Here is a 27,674-nt window from a genome sequence, read left to right as displayed (position 1 = left end):
CACTATATTTAGTGTCCAGTTGTTAAGGGCAACCTAAGTTAAGTTTGGGTTTGTTCAGGCTGCAGTGCCCTCAGGTATGCAGGAGGAGTAAGTGCTGATCTTAGCTACTTACAGGATAGTCTACTGTTATTTCATACTTGGATGCTTTACATTTTTGAAGCAGGTGAATGAAGCTATGTAAATTATAGTGGAGGCTGTTGATATTTCATCATACAATTGAATTGTTTGCTTTTAAATAATATCTCATACTTTTGTGCATTAGTTTATATGAATCTGATTATTGGTCACTTTTGCTATGCTGCCGTGAAGATAGATGGTCCTATGATTTTATAACTACTTCTATGCTGTGTAATTATACTAGAAAAACAGCCTTAACTGTTTTTGTTTACTGTAGATGATAAATTTTTTTGAAATCAAGCATCCTGAATAGCTAAGTATGCCTATAGGTACCTGGTGTTTAGCCCCCAAACTTTGTCCTGAGTGTCTTATCTCCTGAAACTTGCAATTATTTTGTTTTGGTGTTGATAAGGGTATAATATTTGCAAAGTTTTACACATTTATAAAGTCAGTTCATTGTTTGGAGTACCAGATTTGATTTAGAGACCTAACTTAGGTGGTGTTTAATGTTGACTGTTTTTTCCTTTTGCCTGTTAGTTTGTAAAAGGTCCTGTTATGCTCATCTATACGTGACTTGGCATATGGATTCAGTATCCTTGCAGGCTGAAATTCTCATTTGTGTGATTACTGTATTTTTTCCAGTCTGGTCCTATTAATAAATATCCTGAGGCTTGCAAAGCACTTTGTTTAAACACAAGCTGTGGAAAAGAATCTGAAGATCATTGCTTGATAGATGGATATTAAGCTTGCTTAAAAACTTGGAAATGTATTTCTGCTTTTCAGGTGGGGGTCTTGAATGAGCACAGTATGTAGTGCCATCTGTATGAAAACCAAACCAAACCCGTAAACAAATTGTGCAGGAAGAAAACCTTAGGTACTTGCAGCCTGGTCCTCTTCTTGCTGAAATATGTCCCGGCTCTTGAAACAGATGTTGAGTCCAGCTTTGTGCATAGGCCACACCCTCCGTTTCCCTTGGCAAATTGTCTCACATTCCAGCGACCCTCTGGGCAAAACATCCTTTAATTGGTACTGTGACCTTAAATGTTTATTTTTTTCCTCTGTGGTAGATTGTTCTTGTCCTGTATCACTGCAGCCTGTCATTAATATTTGCATACTGTGATTATTTTCTCCTTTAAATGTCAGCTTTTATAAATATTCCCTATTTCAATGAAAGTTATCTGAAATAAAAGTGAGTGATTTATTTTAGTGCAGAATACTGCACTGAGGAACTTGTGGTAGGATATCTGATTTTTTTTGGTTTACAAGCAGAGATCTCTGAGTAACTGGGGAATCTCATGATTAGATGGTTGTTTCTCCTCCCAGATGCCTGTTTCTGTGGTCTCTCCTTGTGAATGCTTTCATGCTTGAGTTCACGGCCTGTTCTGGCATCTGAGCACATCTGGACAAATGGTAGGAACAGGTGGTAGGAGAGAAAGTACATGGCTTGGCTTTTTACTGGAGAGTGGATGTCTTTCAGAGTTGTAGCCGCTGTCTCTTACTTTGTGTGGTGTCTGCAGTGTCTTGGAAAGGTACAGGTAGGAGCAATGACTGGGGGGGTTTGTTTCAGCCCATGAGGAGTCCATATGAGCCTCAGGGGCTGCCACTACAGTGAGGGTTGCAAGATGTTCAGATCTGTAGATCAGCTATGTATCTCAATGACATATTTTCACTGGAGAGATGTCTGACATACACCTGCATAGCTTGCAGCCTGGGCTGACTGTTGGAGGAACCTCGGAGACTGCTGCTGGCTAAGATACAGAACCGTGAGCAGCTGAGAATCGCATCCCTCGCTCACAGTTGTGTGATGCTTAAGTTGTCTAGGAGCAAACAGCGATGTCACACAAGCGCTTGAGTCAATCCTGTTCTCAGCGTGCCATGGCAGTTTTGGATTTAAAGCCACGGGGCTTTCCAGAGGTGCTTCACAGTTCTTCAGCAGAAAGTGAGCTCCTGCTCAGTTTGTTGTCATTCAGGGCACACAGTTTTATCTGTTGGGCAAAGATTTTGCTGGTGCATGGTTCTGGGCTGCTTTGTTTTCTTGTGGCTGCGTGAGCCCACAGTTGGATGGTGTGGCTGGAATTACTGAAGTTGCTAGTGATGAGCTTTGTTTTCACAGTTATTGAGGAGAATCAATATGAATTCTTCTATACGTGTTTGCGGACTTTTTGTTTTATTTTTTGCATGTCTTGCCCTGAAATGTATTCATGAGTTCTGATTTAGATCAATTTAAATCTGAAATTCAGTCGAAGGCCACAGGAAAACAGACTAATTAAATGCACAGTTGTGAAATTTATTGCCCCTTACCTGTCTTCTTCCAGAATGCATCTGCATTTCGGTCAGGATTTTCCGTGCATGAATGCACAGCCCATGCGAAGCAATGTCAAATTCTGTGTTTATAGGAATTTAAGATGATAAAAATGTTGCAGCAGGACAGAATTAATCTCCATCAGAATTACAGAGGAGAAAAGGGGTGCAAAGAGCAAACTGTAGTCCTTCTCCATACTGGTACATCTGTCAAATGGTTTATTTTTTTACTATATTTTAACAAGGAGAGTGTGAGTTGCTTACATTTATTTACAGAAGAGATGCTCCTGTCCTTTCTGAATGCTGATTAGCTGATGATTTACCTTCTGGCCAACTGTTTTTTTTGGGGAGGACATTGTCCCTGCTGAGTTCTCTAACGGACAGTAGTTGTCCCACTACAGGCAATTCATGGCATTGGAAGTGTTCCTTGCAAATCTTTATTTTCTGACAGTGCTGCAGTCTTGAAAGCAGTCCTTGATATGAGAAATTTGGGAGTCTCCATTTATTGAGTCTTTCTGCATGATTTTGGAAATTTGTTGTCAGTGATGCTGAACAGAATAATGTATTTTACTCCTGGAGAAGGTACATAATGGCTGGAGAGTCTTTAAATCCTTCAGTGCTAGAACAGCATTTCTGGCTATAAATTAAAATTGCCATAGTGTGCCTATTAGTCTCTAAATTAGGCTGAACTCGAGTCAAGATTGTAGTCCTTGCTGCAGTGGTATGACTGATTTTTTCCAGTACTGTGTCACACTATTTTATATCACTTTTCCTTTGTGCATTTTTATCATCCATTTAAAGTCTTTCTGTATTTCCACTTGTGCAGGCTTTTTCAAATCCAGGTAAGCAAGACCTATTTTTGTACCCCTAAATATGTCATAGGGGCATTTAGTCATCCTCTGTGAAGTGATGGGAAAAAATTACTTTGCTGATTATCAATTTTATTGTCTTTCAGTGACTTTTAGATTTATATAGCTGGATTTGAAAAGATGCCTTGACTAGGAGCCAGCCCTGTTCACTTGGCCAGCTGAAGCCTTGAGCTGTGGCTTTTCTTTGTTATGTGCTGTTGCCAGTACAAAATACCCAGTAATTGTTGTGCAGCAAAACTCTTCCTATGCTGTTGCAACTACTTTTCTCTCAGCAAGACTGAGAAGGGTGAAAGGGACAGTATTTTTGTCTTTAGCTTAAATAGAGAGTAATTGAAAAGCATACAGAGAGCAAATCTGATGAGTAGGAAGCTGCTGGGTTGTTTTTAACCCCAAAGTGTTTGGAAGAAATATTAATGCCAGAAAGCCCTTACAGTTATTACCTATGACTGCAGAGATGATACCTGTTACCTTAACTAGAATATAATATTCAGCAGAGTTTACTTATATATTGCTATATTTTTGTACCAGTTGTATAAATCCCTTCCCTTTTATGCAGAATTCATGCCTGAAAAAGGAATTCCAACTAAAGAAATACCATTGAATTATTTTCCTTTACTAATGTGTTCCTGAGGATGTTTTTTTATTGCTTATTTTAAAGTTCTCTTAAATTCTGTCTCTTAGAAGAAAGTGAGAAGATGAACCATTATGAAATACTGATGCTATGTAGGTCATCCTCAACAATTTTTAATAAAAACAATATAAAATTTTTAATAAAAACAATAAGAGCACATTATCAGCCCAACTCATTCTGTATTGTTTCTGGTGGAATATTTACACCTTTTAATAATTTTTCTACATCTTTTTTATGTTAAATATAATGCAGTTGGCTATTGGTAATTATTTACTTTAATGTGGGAGGCTTTGCAGATTAGAATGTCCCTTTCACTAAAAGTCACAGGAAATAGCAGGGTTTTTCACTTCTTCCAAGTTATGTGTGTAATTTGCTAACACACATTCTCCCAAGATAGTGTTGTTAGAACTGTGATCTTCGTGCTGTTCTCATTTGTTAATTATAGTTCCTTTAATTTTGCTGGTGTCATTTTGCAAGATGGGGCTTTCTTTTGAACCCTTCAAATTCAAATGAAAGCCTTCAGCTGCAAAGACGTAGAAGATTGTTAAAATGTCTCCCTCTTGGGTTTTCCCCCTTGTCTTGTATGGATTGTCATTGGATTGTGTGTGTTAGTCTTGCGTGTTTGAGGCACTTGTAGGTTTGATCTCTTGTCTAATACTGTTCCTCTTTGTAAGGGTGCTAGATCAGGCTAAGTCAAGGTTTTGTTTTACATGGATGAATGTTTAGTTTACAGTATATATTAGAAACACTCTATCTGAAGTTTTCTGAAATGGTGCAGCTCTGCTCACACCAACGTCTCGAGTAAAACGAACTTCAAAACTGAAAGCAGATTTCAGTCACTGCTTCTGAAAATTCCAGCATTCTCATGGCTACTTTAGAAGGGTGAGAATGGTTTCAATGTTTAATGAAATCAAATTTATAACCTGACAATAGCAGAGTTTGTGCACAGCTTGTTCTGTAAAGTGTTTAATGCATTTAGAGGTAATAGTGTGTTATAGAGTGTGTACGTATGTCCTTGGTTTTCACAAATAACCTTGTTATGTTCTTGGTGATTCATCTCAGTGTTTTCTCACATTGGGCTTTTTTTTTTCCCACTAGTGGTAATACTACTCAGTTTTCTGTTAACTCCGTAGAATTTCTATTTGTCTATTAAGGATGCAAAGCAAGGGGGAAAAGAGGAGGTCACATTTATTCTGGGATAAATATCTGCAGTTGATGGAGTTGCCATGAGGAATTAATGTGTCTCAGTGGTCATATTCTTTAATTCTGCTTGAACTGGCCTCTAGCTATCTTTGTAGATCCCTTTTAAAGCAAGCTTGAATGCAGCTTTAACGGGGTGATTGGAGCAAGACAACAATAAATGACTCATCACAGTGTGTATTTAGGTATTTAGACAGGGCTTTAACTGTAAGTGCAGTTTCTCAATCTGACTGCAAATAAACAGATAAAGAAACAGACCTTTTTGCATTCATCAGGCGAATGAGATTGCTTTTACATGAAATTTTTTTAAATCTCCTCAGGGCTTCTCTGCTTGAAGCAGAAGGGGGAAAACGAATGGCTCTGCATTTCCTATCACCCATTATAATTATGTCTTACGATGCAAATTCTTTGCATTTGGGATTGTCCCTTTTGTCCATGTTGTGCCACACAGAGTTCAGATGGTCCTAGCCTTATGAGTGATGCTTTTAGCCTCAGTGATGGTTATAAATAAGCAAACCTAGTGAAGATTGAAGGTCTATTCCTGGCCTGTTCTGAGATACAGGAATGTTCGTATTTGTTTCAAACAGTCCTACCGATGGTGTAGCTGGATGTTTTCCTGAGCTCCATTCCTGCTGGCAGCAGCCAGTTGCTGCAAGACCACTGCCCCTTTAGCCAGCATGCACCAGTGTTTGATGCATGCTCTGTCAGAGTAACATTTTAAAGGAGTTCCTTGTATAGAAACTGTATTGACACTCAAAAAAGGGCTGAAAAAAGCCCCTATCTTCCTGTGTTTGGTGAATCTTGAGTCTTTTCAACTACTTACCAACGTCTTGGTTTTCATTAGTCCTGAGGGTTGTTTGCTCCCTCAGACTTCAGCTGCAGCTTTTGTTTGTTCCATGTCACTGAAGAGCAGCACTCAGAGGTTGAGTTAGGCATTCACATAAATATTTTTGGCTTGTAAACAGCCCTGCTGACATACCCACTTACGTGAAGGCCAAACCATCATGTTAGTGAGGAACAATGCTCAAAAGATATTTCTTTGGGAAAAGAGCCTCTTGTAATCACAAGCATATCAGCTTTCTCTCTTTCTCTTTTGTATGTATATTACAATGTATTAGTTACATATATTTCTATATACCATTCTTGTATTTCTTTGCTGCTGGAAGTATTCACCTCAGGTTATCCACAAGTTTACCCAATTACCAAATTATGCTTGGTCTTTAACAAATGCCATTGGCATCAACCACCACCACACGAGAGAACGAGCAAGGCTTGCTGGTTGGCCCTTTGAGACTGTAACAGAAAGCTCGTTCACTCTTGCTAAAAGATGCTTAAGTTACCTTGCCAGGACCAGGTTCAGTTATCCATTTTGAAATGTTTTCTTTATGAGTGAGTACAGTCATTTCTTGTATCTTGTAAAACACAGAACAGCCTGCCGTGTTCTCATGCAAGGTCAGATTTGCTGGTCTAATGCCCAATTGTGAGTATGGAGTGTTGTGTATTTTCAGTGTTGGTGTTATTGAAACCTTACCTGCAAGTTTTGCACAATTACTTCTCAGAAATCCTTCAGTGTTAGCTTTTGTCATTCAACCAAAATAAATTCAAATAAAAAGAAGGCAGAAAAAAGAGTTGCAGTTTTGATGATAGCAGAAGTAATTGCGTTAGTTCTGAGAATGAACAATATACCAACTTGGAGAAAAGTATAAGGGCCCAGATATATGTATTGGTAAAGCAGAGGTGAACTTAAAGTGATTGCATTGATGTGCTTGACTTTTACTCGCAGCTGCCCTTGCATAAAAACAATTTCTCCAGAAGTTTTTCAGGTCATATAATAGTTTTGACAGTCTGCTTTCTGGTGCCTTCTTTTGATGCTCGTGTGCATCCTCTCTAATTCGGGATCAAAACTGTGTCTGCTGTTTAGCCTTGTTCTGGGTAGAGTCTGCAGTGATCCTACTGGACACCTCTTAGTCATGGATTTGTTATATTTGTGTCAGGAGTGTTTGGTAGTTTCCTGGCTCACTTATGCTTCCCCTAGGTTTATATGTATGTAATCTTTAATATATTTAAATTACTTCTTAAATGACCTCTGAAAAATGTACTTCTAGTCTTAGTAAATCTGTGTAGGTACAACTTTTGCACCAAGGAAAATGGGGGGGGAGGAGAAAAAAAGAACAGCTTCTTGGAGCTCTTTTAAATGTGTGCATGATCCCCATTGCTTTGGTATAAGTCTTCCTCACATTTGTGGTAGGCTTAGATTGTTTTTAGATTGTTCACTTTGCTCTATTTCCTGGAGACTGATGCGATTTAGCACTGCAGAGGGACCGGAGGAAATGATCTCTCGACTGAGTCTATTAATTATTGTTCCCCCGAGAATCACTTTCTTCTTCAGAAAGAATGGCAATAGCAACCAGAAAAAAGCACCCTGGAAACATGCTAGTGCAATTATTATTTTTGTGTTTGGCAAATTAGGGACTGATCCTTTTCCTGAAGCTTTCGCAGAAGCATATTGGTTCTGTTTTAACGTAACTTTTTATAAGAAAATCAGTCTTTGAGCCTGTAACTCTTCATACTTGCTTGAAGCTGGAAAGGGATTTCTTTGGAAACAAAATATTTGAAAAGTTTAGTAAAATTCCACTTGTCCAGTATCTCAGAATGTAAGACATGGGGGACCTCTTGGGCTGTGGATCCCTGCACCTTTCTATTGCACTCAGCTGTGTGTAATCTCTTACATAAACACAGCAGGGTCTGTGTCTCAGTAGTAGGATGGTTTTTTCAGTTCACTCCTTCATTTGAAGGGCTCTTCCAGAGCCCTGTGACTGACAGTCATCATTGGCTTAAATTTATTCTTGGGGCAACATATGCATATGAGCTTTTAGCTGAAACTGCACTTTTGCTGTCCAGTTCTTTGTCCAGGTTTTTCTCCCTTTGTTTTGTTTTGCCTGAGGAACGGTGCTGGCTCTTTGTTGTAATGGACACCTTTATTCTGTGTCTCTGCCTGGAAACTGTCATCTGCACTTGTTGCTTTCTTCAGGGATAAACTTCACACACAGTGGGGAGAGCAGAGTGACAGAACCTCGTATCATGGCCTGAAGTCAAAGAGAAAATGTCCTCTGTCAGAAACTCTTCCTCATCCCAACTATAAACGGAGCCCAAGCCTAGCAGCTGACATCAACATTGCAATGTTCTTCATTTAGATGAGTACCACCCTTGGCAACCTTTTCAACTGATGGTTGATTTTTTTTTTTTTAAATTTCCTGTCTTTGAAATAGTTGCCTTAATCAGCTTTATTCTGCAGTTTCTCAGAAGAATCAGTTTCTCAGAGACTGAGATCTGCTGCCTCTGCAGGTGGAGGAGAGAGAAGCTGACCACATAACCTCATCTTTCTCACTCTATGGGAGTTTCCTTTGAAATGCATTTCATAATGGTTTTGGGGACAGAAGGGGGAGAGGTGGAGTTGGGAGATAGCAAACTGTAGATAACGGGAGATGAAAAAGGAGAATTGCAAACTACTGATGAGAGAGAGAAGGGCACAGATAAGGTGACCCTGCTGCCCTAGTGTTTGGCAGCGAGCCCACAGCCAAAGCACTGATCTCTTGCAGCCGCTGCAGCCCCTTGCCCTTCTGCCAGTATCTGCAGCACGGCCCACAGGGTATAAAGACTCCTGGCACTTGGAGTAACAACTGTGGAAGAAGCTCCTGGATGTGTCTCTACCACAGTAAACCACAGTAAGTGAAGCAGATGTTCATTTATAGTGGATAAACCCTCTGCTCATATGAACAGATTTCTTTTGTTTGCACTGCTACTTCTGTGCCAGACTAATTTCTGGATGGATAGCTTAATTTGAAGGAAACTTCCAACTCCTAAATTTCCCTGTCGATGGTTATGGATGCATTGTCAACGGGAAAAATACCCTTCTACCTGGAACATATATATGAATTTAACAAAAATGACCACAACAACTAAAAAGAAATAATGTGAACTTCTTCAGTCCTCTTCCTTTTCCTAATTCATTCGCTTCACTGGTGCTATTCTTTCTGTTTTGCCAAACTTTTGAAAACGGAAAAAATATAAGATTAAAAAGTCAGAACAGTACATACTCTTTAAAGAGAATCTATTGCAAACCTAATTGTTTTTAAAATTAATTTTAAAATTCATATTGGCTTTTTTCCCCCCTCTGTTAAGTGTCTGCACTTAAGATTTAAAATCATTATCTTTGTGCTAAGCAGTAGCCCTTTGTTCATGTTGCATTTTCTGGGGGAAATGTAATTCATACTTGTAACATTTTATGGATGACATTACATTAAGTAAAGGTGATTTTTTACATGTCGTGAATCTGAATGGGGTAAAGAGGAAAATATTTATGTATACTTCATTGTTTAAAATGTAAGTGGGCCACCTGTCTCCTATATCTTTTTCCCCAGGGCTGTAAAGTTTTAGTAGCACTTAGCAAAATGTTCAAAGGAAATACATGCCAATATGATTTTAAGGACAGCATAAGGCATTTGGGAGTGGTGACTCATGCAAAGTGTTAATAAATACAACTGCACTCAAGTTACTTAAAACTGCCTTTGTTACACTACATAGGTGAGAGGTGCTTCTGAAATGCCAAATAAGGATTAAATTGTCTTCAGACTTGTCTGTCTGTAAACATCTGTCTAATGTAGATAAGAATATCCTGTTAGGTCAAATTGGCTAATTCTCTGACATTTTTTGGCAGAAGGGATCCACAAACTTAGAAATTGTAAAAAGCTTGTCAAAGTTTATGAATTTTTAAATTTTTCTGTCATTAGGAGTACTTAAAAAATGGATTCTGAGTGAGTTTTGTATGAAATACACGATACCTGTGCTTCCCAGCCTGTTCACACAGTGCCAGAACAGCCTGGGGGTGGTGAGAAGATTATTACAGTTGCTGGTAGCCTGGAAGGCCTCCTGGTTGATGGCATGGAGCAGAGACCTGTGCACTTATTCTTTTCCTGTTTTATCTTTTCTGGGTAGGTTTAAGGTGAGAGATGCAGTGGGATGGGTCTGCTGTAGATGCCAAATTCAGCTTTCATCTAGAAGTCAATGTTGCTGGAGAAAGAAATACTACTGGGAGATCCATATCTATGGGAAACTTTTATTCCTTGGAGAAGATGCTATTAATAATGATAGGAAGGATATTTCTGGATGTAGTAGTCAACATATTTCTTCTAATAGTTATTGAATGAAAAGATCGCTCCATTTCAGGCTTGGCTTTGGTAAGTAGGAATAATCTTGTGGAAGAGCTGGCTATGAAAACAGTCCTGGAACAAGTGCTGACAATTTCACTAATTTCAAATGGAAAGTTGAACAAAATGCAGGGAATAAAATTTAGACAATTAATTAACTTAAAGGGAAGATAGATTAATTAATTAACTTAAAGGGGAGACATTTTTTTTGGTCAGAAATCAAAGTCCCTAAGCTGTCAAAACCAAAAGTAAAACGTTCTATTGGAAATGCAAATGTAGCATTAACTGCAAGGAGATCCTGCAAAGAAAGATGTGGCTTGAAGGCTAAAGGCTTCTGTATAAATTGTCAGAAGTCAAGCTGAGTTCTTTGCAGAGGAAACCGATGCAAATAAAAGATGCCCTTCAGACACAAAAACGGGGACTGAAATGAAGCCATGATGCATTGAGGGTGTAGTAGAACTTAAAAATACTATAGAGATGATCTCAAAACTAGATATTTTCTACCTCCACTCTCAATAATTGAGTAATAATATTGGAGATGCTATATTAAAACCAAGGTAATTTGTATAAGTGAGGACCTGAAAAATAGAATCTCTGTTTTAAGAATAAAATGTGTCTGATCTTCCTGGATCCTGAGAACCATATTATAAGCATCCCTAAATGACTGTAATAATGGCCAGAGGTCAAAAGCCCTGTGTATACTTTCTTCGCCCTAGCTATGTTGATTGTTCTTGTAGAATATATTATTCTCTCTCCAAGGTTTGTGTTGGCTGCCTTAGGCACCAGCTCAAAATTTTGTAGGGGTGTGACACATAAAATCTGATCTCAAGCATTTCTGATAGCTCAGTCCTTCCAGAGCTGCTCACATATGACTGGAGAATAAGAAACATATTTCTCGCTGTTAAAAAAAAGCAAAAATGTGACTCGGGCACCTATAGGTTGATTATTCTGACATTCATTGTGTGATAGAGTTTAAAACAAAAAAGTCATTACTAAAAACAAGGAATAATGATGAATGGAAGATAAGAGGAAAATGAAGCATAATTTTACTGTAGCCAGATTGTGCCAGAGTAATTTGATGGTTCTTTTTTTTTTTTTTTTTTTTAGTTTTCTAACTTAGTTTTCTAACTAAGCTTTGTATCAGGTGGTTTTGATAGAGAAAGTGTTTATCTTGTTGCAAACAGCATTGATACAGTTTCACCGAGAATAGGAGTACATTTCCAGTGCCCCATGTTCAAGAAAGATTAATATCTGGAGAAATTGTATAAAAACATTTAAGAAAAATAGAGGTACTATCATCTTGAGGACTGGAGGAGAATAGCTTTGCTTTGCAAAGTGAAAGGGAAGATGAGAAGGGTGTGATTATTGTCAATGATTCATCAAGGGAATAAACAGAAAATAAACAATTCTTTCCATTAAAGCACAGCTATGAATCATAAGATAGACATAAATAAACTCAGGTTAGCAATTCTTCCATGGAAGCAAGTATTTCTCGACCAACCTCTCAATCAGTTGATGCTCACCTTCCTCTTCTCATGTTCTTTCATGAAAAGTGTGGCTGGAATGGGAAATACCTCTTTTGCCCAGGATTTGTGGGGTCCACAAGATGTATTGGTTTTCACAGAAGAACTATTTTAGATTAAAAAGATTGACATTGGGGAATTTGTGGTGGGTTTTGTGTGTGAGGACTATTAGTGTTGTGTATATCTTTTCAAAAGCTCATATTCCACTCTGAATAAATGAAAAATAGAGCCTTTAGTATCCATGGAGACAAAACATGCTGGAGGACATAAAAACTGAAAAAGTTAGCATATATTTTCATTTCTAGACTTTATTATGGAATGTATTTATGATGGGGGAAGGTCACTTTATAAGACATAAAATCCTATGCACCAATTGGTCTTCTGGGCTTTAAAGTACATTAATGTCATGAAGGCAGGAAATGCAGAACTTCAGCAAGCAAAGATCAGTAGTCAAGTGCATTAGGAAAGTGAAGATCAAGCTTTAGTGTCACTGGGGCAGAAAAACAGCTTGTAGTTTTAGTGGTTTAATCCAATTCTATTTTTCCCACTTTAATTTTTTTAGCATTTGTAGTGTAATTTTAAAATATTCATATTTTTTATACTTCAAGATTTCTGCCAAGTGGAAGAAATGTCACTCGGCCATCCCTTCCCTTCTGCTGGGGAATGAGGGCGGTTTTGTCCCCATGTGTCTGGGGACAGGGTATGATTTGATTCTCGTAAAGGGATGGAGAAGAGCCCTGGGAAGCGCTAGCAAGCCAGTCCAGCAAATATGTGAGGGTTGTGGGGGTTTTTTTTCTTTCTTTCTTTTTTTTTTTTTTAAGACAGAAGCTATGCAGCCTTAAAAGGACTTGTTTAAATTTTTGTGTGTGTGTGCTGAGTATGACGAGTTTGTAAGGAGCCAGCGATTCTTGCATCCTTTTAAAGGGAAAATTATAGAATGCTTCACATTCTGTTTGTCACCAAAATGCAGATTTTTATCTCTCACTACGAGTAGAATCATAAAACAGAATTTAGTGAGAAAGAGTGTGAGGTCTCTTTTCATAATTTGCTATTTAAAAATGGGTCAGGAGGCCAGGATTTGCTGGCTTCTAACAACCTTGACATAGCAGGGTCAGAAGGAACCCCCTTTCCTCCTCTCCCTCTCCTCCTGCAAACTCAAACAAGTCCTTTTAAGGCTATATGGGAAGATGGCTGATAGCTAAGGCTATAGGTGCTATGTAAATCATTAAATAAGTGAATTAAATAATAGAAGTAATGGAATGAAATGGAAACCAGAAACAGCAGCAGAAATGCAAAGCCCCATAAAAATTATCTGGAGGTTTGGTGCATTTCATGGCTTCTTTACCTTAAAATTGGTTCACATGGGTGGGGAGTGTTGTACAAACCTAGCTGAGAGAGGGTCTCAAAGAAGCATGTGAAGAGTGTTTTACAAGCACTCAGTAATTGGCTTCCATGAATTGCTAAAGATTGCAGCAATGGAGGCTTTTTGGATTTCAGCTTATATGGTTTGCTAATGGGAACTCAGTGGTGGAGTGCTTATTTGCCTGTCATTTTTTCAATGTGCTTCCTTAGCTTACAGTTATTTTATAAGTAGGCAAATCCTGTGAGTCTTTGAAGAAAGTGAAAAATGTGATTGCTACTTCAGGATGACTTCATTCTTTTCTACATGCCTTACATTTCTGGCTTTTCCCATTTTGAACTGTTGTGATTAGGTTGCACACTATACCTAACTTTCCTCCCACCAGGCACTGTGCTTAACTAGGCATCACTAGATTTAGAGCTGTTCCTCTTCAGGGTGTGGCTTTATTATGAAATGCATGTTGGTCTGATAGGCATGAGGTACTTGGTTTTGCAAGCTGATAGAGCAATCTTGTTTTCTTTTTTCTATTCATATATTAATTTAGGTATTAGCATGGGTTTAATGCAGTACCACTTAGATTAGCAAAATGTTAAAATCATTCCTCTAAGTCAAACCCTTAATGCATCTTCTCATCTGTGAAACTCCTCTGGAATGGCCTTGGCTTAGACAAGGCTGCTCTTAGCATGGGCAACAGGCTGTGAGCTGTGATCTGGCTAGAAATAAATTTAATGCAGTGAAATCTATCCTGATAAATTTTTTGGCATTGCTACTATTATACATGGAACTTTTAAAACATATTTGATTTCTGTGTGGCTTGTAGAGTAGTGCTGTCTGCAGGACTCATCCTAATCCCTTTAACATGAGTGGGAGTTGTTTCTTCTCTCACTGTTTCTTCCCTCTTGCCCCTGATATTGCTGGTATGTCAGACACTCCAGCACTGCTAAAGCATTCCCAAGTCTGTCTGTTTTACCTCTGGAAATAGCTTTATTACCAAACTTTGAATAGTGGCTCTTTAACTGGGCACTGACTTCATTTGTAATCATCATGACATGGAGGGCAGAACAACCTTTCCTACTTTATAGGACTCCTCAGTATTTTTATTCCTAATAAATATTAACATGCCATGACACTGTACAGGCAGTACACGATGGAGCTAAATCTAGTTGTGGATAACTGCTTGCCAACGTGACAAGTTCATCCTCTCTATGTCTGTCAGTAAAGAACACTAGGGTGGTTGAAGGCATAAGGACTCATGCTATCTTTTCATGTTGTTCTCTCCTTAACATTGAGTAAACTTCCATGGCTGATGCTGTTTTGACATCAGTGAAAGTCACATCTCCCATTTGTCATGGAGTATGCCTTTAGCTAGCTCTTTGCATTTTAATCCCTCTCTGTGGGAAAATGTGGTCAGGAGGCATCAAGTTGGGACAGAGCTTTTGTGAAAAAGCTTCCTGGCGAGAAGGCAAGTCAAGGCAAGAGACTTAAGTAGGGCAGTGCTGTTCCCAACTGAGTCTCAGCATCAGAGAGATGCCAGGATTTGTGCATTTTGAATTGAGCTGCCCATCAATGACCATGAGTTCAAGAGAAAGATACCACTCCTCTGTGGAGGAACTTCAAGGCAGGGAGATGAGCAAAAACTCCTCAAAGGAAGAAATGGTCTGGCTTATCTTTATGGTTTTGTAACTCTATAAACCAGCAATTTTTATTTTGAGAATTGCTTTCTTTGATTTGCAGTAAAAGACCAGACTGTTTCCTTGGATTTCTTCCCTAGACACAGAGTTTTGAGCAACTTCACGTAGACTTGAATCTAAATTGAGTCAGCCTCCTCATTGGCATGAAATAGGTAAAGTAAATTCTAAGTGTGATGCATTTTTTTTTTTATTTTTAAACTGAAAGGTTTATTAGCGTGTTAATTTCTTGGGTAGTTTGGTAATGAGTTACTCAGACAAATCTTTTTATTACATCCTTTCTTACCTATTTTTTTTATTTATCCTCTAAAGGAGAACTCTTGATTTTGGCGTTGGTTTTCATTGGCCACATTTAGATGAAGTATAAGCGTGCAGCCATCATGCTTTCATATGCTGCATAGTGAAAAAGACTGTGCTATCATTTTGAATTATGAAGAAATTTGTTTTCATAAAAAACTACAAATATTCTGTGAGATGTAATTATTTATCACAATAGGTACTTTTTATTTCAACATGTACTAATTAGAATGTTAATAAGCCCTCAAATTCAAGACTGGCGGTGAAGGTTTGGGGAAAACAGCATTATGTACTAATTTGTTTTTTTAAATACTATTTTGCCACTTATTTTCTCATCTGATTGGTAAACTACTGTAGATAAGTTTCTGTTTATCTGATGGAAGAAGTTTTATGGGGTTAAAGCAGTTTTTATTTCTTCTGTGAAGGTTGGAGAATGAAAGTAATAACTCTCTTGGGTCTACTGATAAGCTTCAATGAATGACACTGTCAGTTAAAAAAGCCATATTTCTGTATATGCATTCTTGCTAGTTTTACGAGTGCTATCTAATATGACTTTTACCACGGAAAGATTAGAAGTTATCTGGTTTTTTCTCTTCATTTTTACAGCTATGGAGAATAGTTAAGATTGGAAGGGTACCCCTGGAGATAGACTAGTCCAACCCCTGCTCAGAGCAGGGTCAGCTGTTGCTCAGGGCTGTGTCCAGTTGTGTTATGGCTATCTTTGTGGACAGAGACTACACAGCCTGTGCGGGCATCCAGTGCCAGTGTTTGACCACCCTCACGGTAAAGTGGAATTTCAGTCTATGTCCACTGTCTCTTGTCTGGTGACTGGGCACTACAGAGAAGAGTCTTTACTTCTCCCCCCCAGTCACGTATTTCTACACATGGATAAGACTCCCCTAAGGCGTCTGCTCTCCAGCTCTTTTAGCCTTCCCTTGTAAGAGAGATGCTCCTATTCCTTAGTCATCTTTGTGGCCCTTTGCTTGAGAACCTGCTGCAGTAAGTCCCTGTCTCTTGTACTGTCTCTCCAGAGCTTGACCCTGCATTCCAAGTATGCCTCAGCCATACTGAGCAGAGGGGAAGGATTCTCTCCCTTAACCTGCTGGTGATATTTTTTCTAATGCAGCTTATGCAGCCTAGGAAGCTGATGGCCTTCTTCTCTGTGAGGATGCACTGCTGGCTCAATTTCAGAACCAGGAACTCTTCTGCAAAGTTGTTTTCCAGCTTGGTGGCCCTGCTATATTTGGCTTGTATGCTGGGCAGTTCTGGTGTTACGCCCAAATTTCCCTAGAGGTCTGGCAGGCTGGATGTGATGTGGGCCTGAGAGGTGACCTTGTCATTAGGTTTGTGTACCTCTGTGCAGCATGCCTGCCCTGTCCTGCAGGTACCACAGGCAGTCTGCATGCCCATTAACTCTGCAGCATTTGACAACTGTAGCTGGCTTGTGAACCTTATGATGGCTGCTTGACATAACTGCAGTGGTCTGCTGGGAAGCATGGTCCCAGGGGGGAATCAATACCATGTGCTCAGTTTGTTCACACAGTGTGGACAGAAATACATGAGCTTGGTTCTGCATTAAGTTTTCTCTGTTGTTGGTAGCTCCATGTCTCTACCTTACACCAAAATGTGAGCTGGCATCTGAAAGGTTTTGGCGCAGAGAGAATTCCTCTTATCCTCAAAAGCCGGTGTAGATCTGTTATTATTACATACCCACTTTCCCTGAGTGGTTTGTAGATGCAAGCCTTCTCTCTTTTTAGTGTGGATCTTTCACTCGCATTAAGGAAAAAACTTGGATGTAAACCAACAAAACAGTAAGATTCAGGAGCAGACATGGTACCTGTCACTAGTCTTGGGTTCCTATTTTAGTTATACTGGATTACAAGTCACCACTCCTTGAGTTTTCATGTGTATGAAATTAAAGAAGCTGGAAAGCTTTATGCATGGTTCAGGACCAAGAAGTTCTGCATGTGGGCTTAATGCATCTTGCAAAATCTTTATCAAACAGGAATAATGTTTTGAAACAAAAGCAAGGAAGTCAAAGACCCCTAACATTTTCTTCACAACCTTACACCGCAATAATTTTGTAAAGGCATTAAGTATTTTTTTTGTCAGATGTAAAGATGCAGTTTTATCTTTCTGAATGCATAAGACTGCCAAAATTATAATCCTGGTTATCCAGTTAACACTTTTCTTCCTCTAAGCAAGGAAAACTTAATATCCATATAATGCCAATACATGAAAGAATTAATTGCTTTAATAGGCAAACACTCAAAAGTACTGAAGCCTTGAAGCCCAGCCTGAAGATGTCAAAAGAACAATTAGATTTTTTCTTTTTTTTTTTTTTTTCAAATTGTATGACCTTGTATCAGTGATGAAAATACCTAATATTACCTCTGTATTTGAAGCCAAGGTATGAAAGTCCTATGTAAAACTCCCCCTCCCTTTGACTTGCTGACAGTAGATATTTTTTTATCCCAAAGATGTACAGCATTTAAAAGGTTTTATCATTTTTAGGCTCAGTGTTAGTGTCCTCCTGAAAAATGCATGTTGCCTTGCAAGGATGCCTTGGAGGATGAAAATTCCAAAGCAGTTACTTGGTTTGCTCCACACGTTCACCAGAACACTGAAGAATTAAACTTGCCTTTAGGTGTTCTTCAACAAGTGGTCTTACATGGTAGCTACTAAATAAGGAATAGAACAGAGAAATGCTTATTTGATAACTTCTGGAAAAATAAGTTTGACTGAAAAACCTGATAGACTTTGAAATGAGAGTTAAAAAGTATTTACATTGGTAGTAAGGTCCCATGGAAGACTGGTAGTATCTTCCAGCCACAGACTGTTGTGGTGAACCATACCTTACCTGTAAGGAAGAAGAGTGCAACTGTTGCAAGAGAATGAACCAGTTCTGAAGTCACTGAGATAAAACCAGCTGGACCAACCATCTTCAGTCCGTGAAAGGAAAGGGGGAAGAAGAAGAAGAAGAAGAGGGCTGAACTTTTTAGCAGAAAAGAGAAAATGACTTTTCTGTTATTTTGGATGCTTCTCAGAACCAGTCAGTTAGCCAAATATTTGTGTTTATAGTGTGAGGTGATTTGTCATTGCTTTGTAGCTTTCCTTTGGACTGTGAATGTATGCTCTTGGAGGTGCGCAAGAACAAGGAACGTGCCTGGACTATGTATGCTGTTGTGGAAATGATTAATGATTTGGGAGTCTCCTTTTGTAACAGTGGCTGTTTCTACTCACTGTGAGCAGTATTCATCTTATGTGATGTGCATGAAGTTTTTGGACTGAACTGCTAATACTCCTCAGTAGAAGAATCCCTAAAAGATCTTGACTGAGTTAAGTACCTGTGTACCTATCTGTCCTTTAATTCTTAGGAGCTAGGATTTAATAATACTTTTTAGCTGGGAAAGAGTGAGTTTGTTTGACTGTCAGTAGCAAGAAGTGTCACATTGTTAGTGTTTGGGAGGCACTAATGTTTTGTTGTATTGCTAAACACAAACATCCCACTGGGTATTTGGAAGCTCACAGAGGTTAATTTGTTACAGTGCCAGTGTCCTCTTGGAATTTAAAATGGAAAGCTACTAGGTCTGTCCCTTTTGGGGAGCTGCTCTCTGGAGTCTGTGACTGTGTTCCCCAGTCCATCAGAGAAACTCTTCATCAGTATAATGAAATGAATATTAGAGATGACATATTAACTCTTCCACTTTATCTTTACAGAAGACTTTATACCTTTTTTTGCTCCCTACGGTTCCCTCACTGTCTCAGTCAAGGTTACCAAGCTGATTGTCATGTACACAAAATCCTCTTATCCCTGGCAGTGTATGTGATTATAACAGGCCCAGGTTCAGTGACAGACAGGCCGTTCTAGCATACATCAGTTAAATCATCCAGATGGTAGAAGCTACTTCTTTCAGATTTTATCAGATTCTGCTTTAGGAATTGCCTTGGCTGGTACTACTGAGAAGTAAGGCGTGGGGCCTTTGAGGGGCAGGAGGTAGCATGTACTTTATGTGTGGTAAATGGACAAGTGTGTGCCGCTGTTCTTGCATGTCACCTGCCGTGGTACGAGTGAGAAGGGTAACTCACTCCTGAGACATTTCTGAGGTGGGAACCTAGCACAACAGAAGCCCGTTGTTGAGTGTCTGATGGCAATATAAATTTTTGTTAGTGTAACTGACTGTAGTGTTTGAGGTAGGTGCTGAAAAGGTGAAATGCTCTCTTCTTGTACCTTGTTACCTTGGGTGAAGATATCAGACCCATCTGTTGTCATTTAAGGTAATCAGTACTTGTTCTTCAGAAAGTACTGCATTTTTATCAATTGGTATTTTCATATCTGCTTTTAATTCTCCATTACTTAAAATATTATTAGAAGCTACAAAATAACTCTCCTCGTGCACCTTTATTTTCTTTTGTAAAAGTATTGGAGCCCTTTGTCATCTTCACATTAGACAATGAGAAGACTCCACTGATGACAGCCACGTTAGGGAAGAGAATGAGGTTATTTTAAAGACATATTTGAAGGATTTTTCTCGTACTAAATTTTTACATGTAATAAGAATGTCTCTTTTTATATTGACCTGACTGAGCACCATGATGGTATCCAGCAAGGATCTGCCTTGTGATGGCCTGCCCTGCCTGTGGGCCAGGAGGGTTGATCCTCCCTGTTAAAAAGAGTGGTTGGTGTGGTGGTTGTGTGTCACACAGGGGAGATGCTCATGGAGGAAGTGTGCGTGTACATGCTGTCCCACAACGCCTTGGACTGTTGATGTAATTGGTTTATGCTGAGAGAAAAACTCTTATTACAGTCTAGTAGGATGGCAAACCACAATCAAAACAGTTGCATTCGTACGCAATGTGAAGAAGCTCATTTAATCCTTGGGCAAGTTTCAGAGGTCAAGTCCTTTCATCTCATTGCCTTGGCAGAGGCCCAGTGCTGAGGGAGAGTCCTGTCCTTGCCCTGTAATTCGTCCTCCAGACGGCCTCCCCGGCCAGAGGAGACTCCATCTTCCTCAGATGTGTTATTTCCCTGGACCTGGTGAATGCACGCACAGAGCCGCTATGCTGGAAATGTGTGTTGCTTAATCGTCTTTTAGAGCAGTCCTTGATGGTTCCCCTCAGGCCCCCTGATCTCCTTCTGCCCTCAGCAGTGTTGCATACATGTAAGAGTTTAGGGAGCCAGGGCACAGTAGGTTTCCACACGGATACAGTGAGATGGCACCACACGAGTGCAAGTGAAAGGGCTGATGTACTGATGTATGGTGTAAAGGCACCAAGGATAGATAGCAGGCTAAGGAAAATGGCAGACAGTGGTATGTAAGAGCAAATGTAAAGCACAACCTGAGAAGAGTGAGAAGGGCAGAAAAATATAGTTGGTCTGAAGCTGCTGCACTTGCTCAAGAGGAAAAGTGGATGACCTACTTTGGTACAGTTTGAGGGAAGCTTAGGGATGACCACAGGCTTATTAGGCTAGTGCTGTCAGATGTGCTTGTAAACTGCTTGTCTTCTACCTTATTTTTAGGATGTACTACACATGTGTTGCTCTGTCACCTGAAAAAATGAGAGAAAAACAGTGAAAATTTGGCTATATGCTAGCCCCAGGTTTTTCATGAGCAGGGAAGCTGAAAGCATTGTCTCTAATAAAACCTGCATCTTCTCAGAGTAACTTCCATACTGCTGGTGCACTCAGTTTGCCCAGTTATGTTCCTCGTGAATGCAACATTCAAAATATTTACAAGAGCTGCTGCCTTGGAATGTCCCAGTAAGCTTTGGGGTGGTGTGGACTAGCAGCTGCAGTGGCCTCTGCTTTCTTGCTGCCAGGTGGGGTGCCTGCAGGGAGTCTCCATCTCATCCTGAGCTTTCCTTTCTGAGGAGTTTATTTAACACTTGTCAGTTATTTATGATGTTAAAGCCAGCTTTTACGGGAAAGTCACATTAATTCATGCAAAGTGAGCTGTAGGAGTATATGGCTAAAAAGGTATCAAGAGCTGTGTGGCTTGAAAAGGTAAAGATTTATTCAAAAACAGTACACTGCTCTCATTTCTCAGAATACACATAATCAAGGAGATAAGTTTATATTAAACGGGCAGGCACCAAAAAATAAAAAGCTCTTTAAGGCTTGGTCTCAGGAGATATGGAAAGTTCTTGTTAAGCATTAAGCATCTGGGGAACCTCTCACCTTTCACATGCTCAGACCTATACAGGGTTGAACATCTGCAGACCTTTTTAAATTTTGTTTTATTGTCATCTAGTTGCCAAGTTGTCTAATACCTTCTCAACAGTAAGAGACAGGGACTAGTTACCACATATGAAGATGTATTAGAAAATAAATTATAGTTTTGTGGTTAAATGTTCTTTTTGGCCTTGTAGCTTTTTATTTGTTTAAAAATTACTTTCCATGTGGCAGTGGCAGATGTCTGTGTTTCTGTCAGAATATTCACATCAGTGCATTATTTTTGCTGATGTGCTGTACAACTTTTGAAATGTCAAATTAAGGGAGAATCCTAGGAAAAAAGTGATTAAACATCCTTAGTTGCTTTACAGTGTATGTACAATGTGGTTCTATTGCATTATTTATAAGAGAAGAATATTTAATTTTTAGTCTCCTTCATATAAAAAACCCCACCAAAATTCTGCAAGGTTAAAATAAATATCAGAAACAGGGCTTTTAGAGAGGTTTCACGGACTCTTACTCAGATGGAGGATTTTTTTATCATGTGGATATGTTCTGCCACATTTTCTATTACATATAGCTTAAAAGGCTTGATTGTCACTTGCAATAATGTTCCTTTACATTTCTCTGACTATGTAGAGCAGCTAATAGTGGGAGAATATATATACTCTGAAGATACCTAATGGGACAGCAAGACTTAAAACAGCTTTCCCAAAGAGTTTACATTTTGGAAATGTAAGCAAGTTACATCAAGGTAAATGTTAGTTTGCTGCATATCGCCTGTTAAGTTTCTGAGCATTACAAATGATACACATTACTCCATGATACACAAAAAATGGCTTGTTCTTTTGCCACTAAAGGGAAATGTAGTTCATATTCGTTGTGGAGTTGCTGTGTGAGCAGAGTCTTCTCAGCTGTAGTCTTATCACGGAGTTAACCCAGTGGCAATGCTGCAGCAGCTGCCTGATCTGCCTATGTTTCAAGCTAAGAAGGAATCAGACAACTACTAATGAATGCTGTTTGAGTAAGAGTAGAAGCAGGCAAAGCAATGTAGTAATGGGGTTGGTTGAGAGATTAATGCACCTGTATTCACAGTCATTGTCCTTTTTTGTTAATGCATTGCTAGGATACAGTATGGACATAAAAAAAAGTGAGGAAGAAGATAGACTGAAGAGAGTCAGGAAGTCTAAGGGGAGGAAATGGGGAAGGGACAATGTAGAGTTCATCCAGGCAGATTAGGTGGATTAGAAGACAAGTATTGTAGGGAAAGGGACAAGATCAATGAGGGGCAGGTCAAATGACTCCTGAGGAAGATCTTTAATAATAATAAGCAGTTGAGAAAATAGGTCATGTTTTGACAGGCGACCAGAAGATTTTGTAGATCAAGAAGTAAATCTTAAGTGAATGAAAGAAGTGAGTAATGGTTAAGTACAGTCATAAAGGATATGTGTTATGTTTTTCTTCTTTGTCTACCATGAAGGTAGTTACACGGGCAGTTTTGGAGAATCAGCATTAAAGATTAAGGTAAAATCCTGTGTGACTGAATTCAGTTTGTGTAGTCCCACTGCCTTCAGCAGAGTATTTCTACTCTTAAGCTTTCAGTATCTTACTAACCAAACTGACAGCATGAAATATACCTGAAGAGCTCTTTTAAAAATTTGTATTTTAAGATCTGAAGCTATATAGGGATTGCTTTTTTGACATTTACAATTCTCTGCGTTCTAGCTTGTTGTTTAAAATAGGGATCAAAGAAATCCCAGAATTTAGGGGTTTTTTTTACAGAGAATAATGGCATTATGACAGATCTTAAATTATAGTTGTCCTAACTTAAACTTTTTGACTTTTTTGAGGTAGAATCTTGCATTCTGAGGCCAATATAACATGTCAGTATAACTGTGTGTTCTTCCTTCTCTTTTACTGACTTTTGTGGCATGTTACTTCTCTTTTTGGTAATTTGAGTTCCCCTGTTTTTCTGTTGATTTTGAGAATGTCTGGCATTCTACTTGTTTCAGTTATTAGAGATCAACAGCTTTCTTTATTACTGTTTTTGTAGGTGATGAATGTGAGTGACTTTGAGAGATGGCCTTTCTTATATGGTTGAGATGCTCTAAAGCATTAGAACAGCAGTCACTCCATACAAAACAAATATCTGCTGTTTCTACCCTACTGTGCTAATGTTAACTAGGTTTAGGATTTCTATTGTTGGATTGTATTTTTCCAGTGAAATCTTTTAGTGAAGCTGTCAGACGTTGATTAAATTAGTCAGTACATTTCTTTATGAAGTTTTTTTTATAATCCTTCCCGAAGTTTACATCAGTGTACGGTGTATGTATGAAAGGTGCTTATAACAAGTTAGTCAATATGAATATTAGCATGTATGCAGATTACGATAATTAGTGGGCTATGGATGGATGAAAAAATGAGTAAGCGTGGAGGATGCCTACTTGGTGTTCCTTTTGGTGAATTGTTAAGTGTCAGGTGACAGGAGGGGAAGGAAGTTGTTGAAGTCCATAACTTTGTTATAAGAACATAAGTACCACCTTCCTGTGTTGTATTCTGTCTTGTAATAACTGCTATAGTCTCATTTTCATGTATGTACTAGAAAGTCTCTAATATATGTATTTTCTTAAAGTATTAATTTTTAAAATCACCTTGGAAACTCAGCAGTCAAATGTAGTTGATATATTATAATTCTTTATGCTGTTGCACTCTCATCTTTTTTTTTGTAAGTTGTTGACAGATTAAAGTGAACACTTAGCTAGTAATAAGCTTTTATTTTATTTTTTCATATAAAAGCTTCTAATAGGTCATGACTTGGAGGCACTTCATTTTTGTCTGTGCCAAACTCAAAAGCAACCAAAAAAACCACTCCTCTAACAACAAAAAACTCAAACATGACTAAGGATGTTGTAAACCACAGTGAGATACAGGAGAGAAATGGAAAAATCTGTTAATAACTTGAATTAAATCCTTTTTTTCTTACATCCCTTACCATAGAGTGACAAGTGGAAAAACTCCTTGAGTTTCACTGAAACAGCAAAAATTTCCATGTTTTACTGTGGCATTCTTCAAATGTATTTTTCCTCAATTTTTTTATTACAGATTTTCAGCTAAGCTGTGAAGTGGGACAACTGACCTAACATGCAAGATACAGAGAGAGAGGGAAAACATTTAAAGCATATTTTATGTCCTTGTACAACATTTCTGCCTGTTAGAATATAATAAAATATTTAATAAAGAAAAGTGGAAGAGAGTTGGACATAGAATTTGTAATAGGAGGACTTGGCTTTAAAAACTTGAAATATTTGCCCTTAGTAATTTGCCTTTCTTGCTTGCCAATACAATTATTTTCAGCAGTTTCAATCCTTTTTCAGTATATTGTATTGTGAAAAAGCAATAACTGAAAGACCTAAGCTGGTTCAGAAAAACTATTCAGTCCAAACTGATAATTTTCAATCAGAGACACAGTAAAAAATTGCTTTGGAATCATAAAAGGTTCCCATGTGTAAATAAAAAGAGAAAAATCATTCTGAATTGAACCTTCATGTCACACAAATACAAAACAAATCAGAAGCTCAGTTGAGTAAATGTATGGGAAATACTTTTAAGATTCGTAAATAGCAATCTGAATATTCTGTATAGTTTAATTGTTTCACATTGATTCCTTCTTGTTTTGCAAGTGGTTAAGATTTGGTGGTTTTTACCTGTTTCAACTGGAGGTATTTTTGAGTCTTCTGTCTTGCTGTCCCATATGTTTTATCAAGACAGTAAATTAGGTTTCAGTGCTCAGCTGCTTGTCCTGCCAATCCAATCTTCAAATCCACCCGGAGTCTCTCTTGAGTCCTGCAGGATGTGGGTGAGAGGTGGTGATGCTGAGGAACACCTCACCCTGGGTGAGGTGGAGGATCCTGGGGCAAGCACCCTGGACACCCACCTCTGGTGCAATTGGCCTCCTGCTCACTCTTCTGTGTGTCGCAATTTCCATGCTGGCACTCGTGGCCTGAGGAGGGTGAGCAGGCCTAGAGTTGGCATGATACAGGCCTCTTCTAGGTGTGGAGTGTAGCCATTCAGCACTCTGAAGTGATGTAAGTCGGGACATAGGCATCTGCTGCTCCTTTGGGGTCGGTCTGAGGAGCTGCTCGCTCCGCGCGCAGGCGGTTCTGGAAGTGGTCGGTTGTAACTGCCCTTCCCAATGGGGTGCTCTGGTTTCTGTTGCACGCTTCGAGGGTTTAAGAGCAAAATATCAAGACTGACTGTCCTTTTTGCAAACCACTTTGCAAAACTGTAGTTTTTTCCCAGTTGGTAACTGCACTGGCTTTTGTGGAGGTGCATAAGAACTGTGTGTGGTCATCAGTGCTTCTGACAGAATTGGGATTTCACTTCTAACCGAGACATGTGGCTCAGACACAAGAAGTGATGGAGGTTCAGGTGCTGGAGGTAGCTTTCTGACCTCTCTGACTTCTCCAGCTCTCCAAGGGTGTTTTTTACTCTTCATTGCTCAATGGGCTCTTTTTTATGCATGTCACCACTTAATGTTTTTATAGCTCTTAAGTGTGTAAACAGATATTGCCATGGAGTTTATTAGCCTATCTTCTATTTTGCTGTTGATTGTCATTCTAAGATGTTTTTACCAAGGACTATTATAATAAATTATAAATAGTTAAATAATTGTTTAGAAATGCTCTGACTCAAGCTTATTATACACATGAGGACTAATTTAATTTTTGTTGGTAAATGGGAACTATTTTCCTTAACAGTTTGGGACTCTGAGCAGCAGAAGGGTCTGCAAGCAAATTAATCAGGGTGAAAGTAGTAAAAACAGCACTGCTTGAGCTCCTCTTCTCTCTTCCACGTGGGAAACATGACGTTTTCTAACCAGATAGTGGGAATGTTTTCTTCTGCAGCCCTGAGTCACTTGTGAGGAATGCTAAGATTAATGCACAAGATTAATTTTCTCACTGCTGCCTTCTCTGCTGCAAAAATGGAAGTTTGCTTGCCTTTGAACTTTTCTCTCATTTCCAGCAAAATTTCAGATACTCTGACCCGATTCAAACCCAGTGTTGTTCTGTAAAATCTGTAAAATTTGTTCTTGCCTTTTAGTGACCATGAGGACAGAAGTCAGTGCATGTCTTTTTTGGACTTAGCTTATTTTAGAGTACAGCAATTAATCTTTCTGTTTGCTCTAGTGCACTTTGTGTGCATCTCCAATATGCAGAAAACTTTCTGTTCTCACAAAACTGTGAACAGGAGTTTTTACTTTATCAGAGTTCCCTAGATGTACAGAATCAGTTTAATTCAGTTTTTTTTCCATTTTCAACATCATATTAATTATACCTAATCTATAACAACAGCTGTTCTGAAAAAGCATTTTTATTTATGTCAGATACAGTAAAATCAAAGAAGAGATAAAAGATGCCTTCCCAGGTTGCTCCAGAGAAAGCACTATATATATATTGAGTCTCATGCAAGATTCATGACTGACAGTGGGGCAGTTTTTAATGCACGTTAATTTCACTAAGACATGTATTGCACGAGTATTCCCACTGAATTTGGGCAAAAAGATTTAAGGCTCAATCTGAAATGAATACCTATTGAAGTATTTTAGGAAAAGCAGTAATACAAAAATGAATTAATGTTCCCCTGGGTAATGCACCTTAATTTATATAATTTTTAAGATTTAACATACATAGTTGAAAGCCATCATAAAGGAAAGGAGTGCAACTGGATTTTTCTCTGTAGCTTGTAAATAACAACATGTTCTGTGTACTATCCCTAAAGGAGCAAGAACAAAGTTCCAGGTACCTTTCTTTGCACTTTGGGCCCGGCATTAGTTTCCAGCAGTAACTGTAGGAGTTTTGTCCTGCTCTAGGCACTGCTATTCCTTTCAAGGCTGCAGGGGAAATTCCTGGCTTTCCTCATGCCCTCCCTATGTTCCAGTGTTGATGCCTACAGAGGAGGGAGAGAAGGTGGCCTGGAAGTGGTAATGCTGGCTTTGGGCCAGGCAGTGTCTTTCTCTCTCTTATTTGATTAAAAGGAAATCAGTCTGGTAGCAGTTAAAAAGAAATGCAGATGCACTTGGTATGATCATGTGCAGGTACCACTCCTGTGCATCATGTGTGCCTGCTAATGGTCATCAGCTGTCTTCTCTTTGATGCTCATATGCTTAAGTAATTATTCCAATCAAAACTACAAAGAAAAAAAATTAATTTCCATTTAAGACAGGTTGCTTTCTCAGAAAGGCTTATTTGTCAAAACCACATGTAAAATCGTATTCCACTGATGTAATTGAAATATCTGCCTTGTTCTTCA

General features: G+C 38.8%; 1 protein-coding gene and 1 long non-coding RNA gene across 4 annotated transcripts in view; one reads left to right on the top strand and one right to left on the bottom strand.

Annotated features, from left to right (window-relative positions):
• ARHGAP6 (Rho GTPase activating protein 6) overlaps positions 1 to 27,674 on the top strand; it is a 327,622-nt gene that overhangs the window by 168,094 nt on the left and 131,854 nt on the right. The gene's annotated exons all lie outside the window — the stretch shown is intronic.
• Positions 20,050 to 25,516, bottom strand: LOC108496022. The gene is made up of 3 exons (XR_001874290.1): positions 25,300 to 25,516; positions 25,070 to 25,208; positions 20,050 to 20,743 (listed from the first exon to the last, which is right to left on the bottom strand). It is a non-coding gene; the product is annotated as an uncharacterized LOC108496022 (long non-coding RNA).

This window comes from Lepidothrix coronata, unplaced genomic scaffold (genome assembly GCF_001604755.1).
Source record: "Lepidothrix coronata isolate B3197 unplaced genomic scaffold, Lepidothrix_coronata-1.0 Scaffold35, whole genome shotgun sequence".
NCBI lineage: Eukaryota > Metazoa > Chordata > Aves > Passeriformes > Pipridae > Lepidothrix > Lepidothrix coronata.
This window is presented reverse-complemented; position numbering and strand designations above follow the sequence as displayed.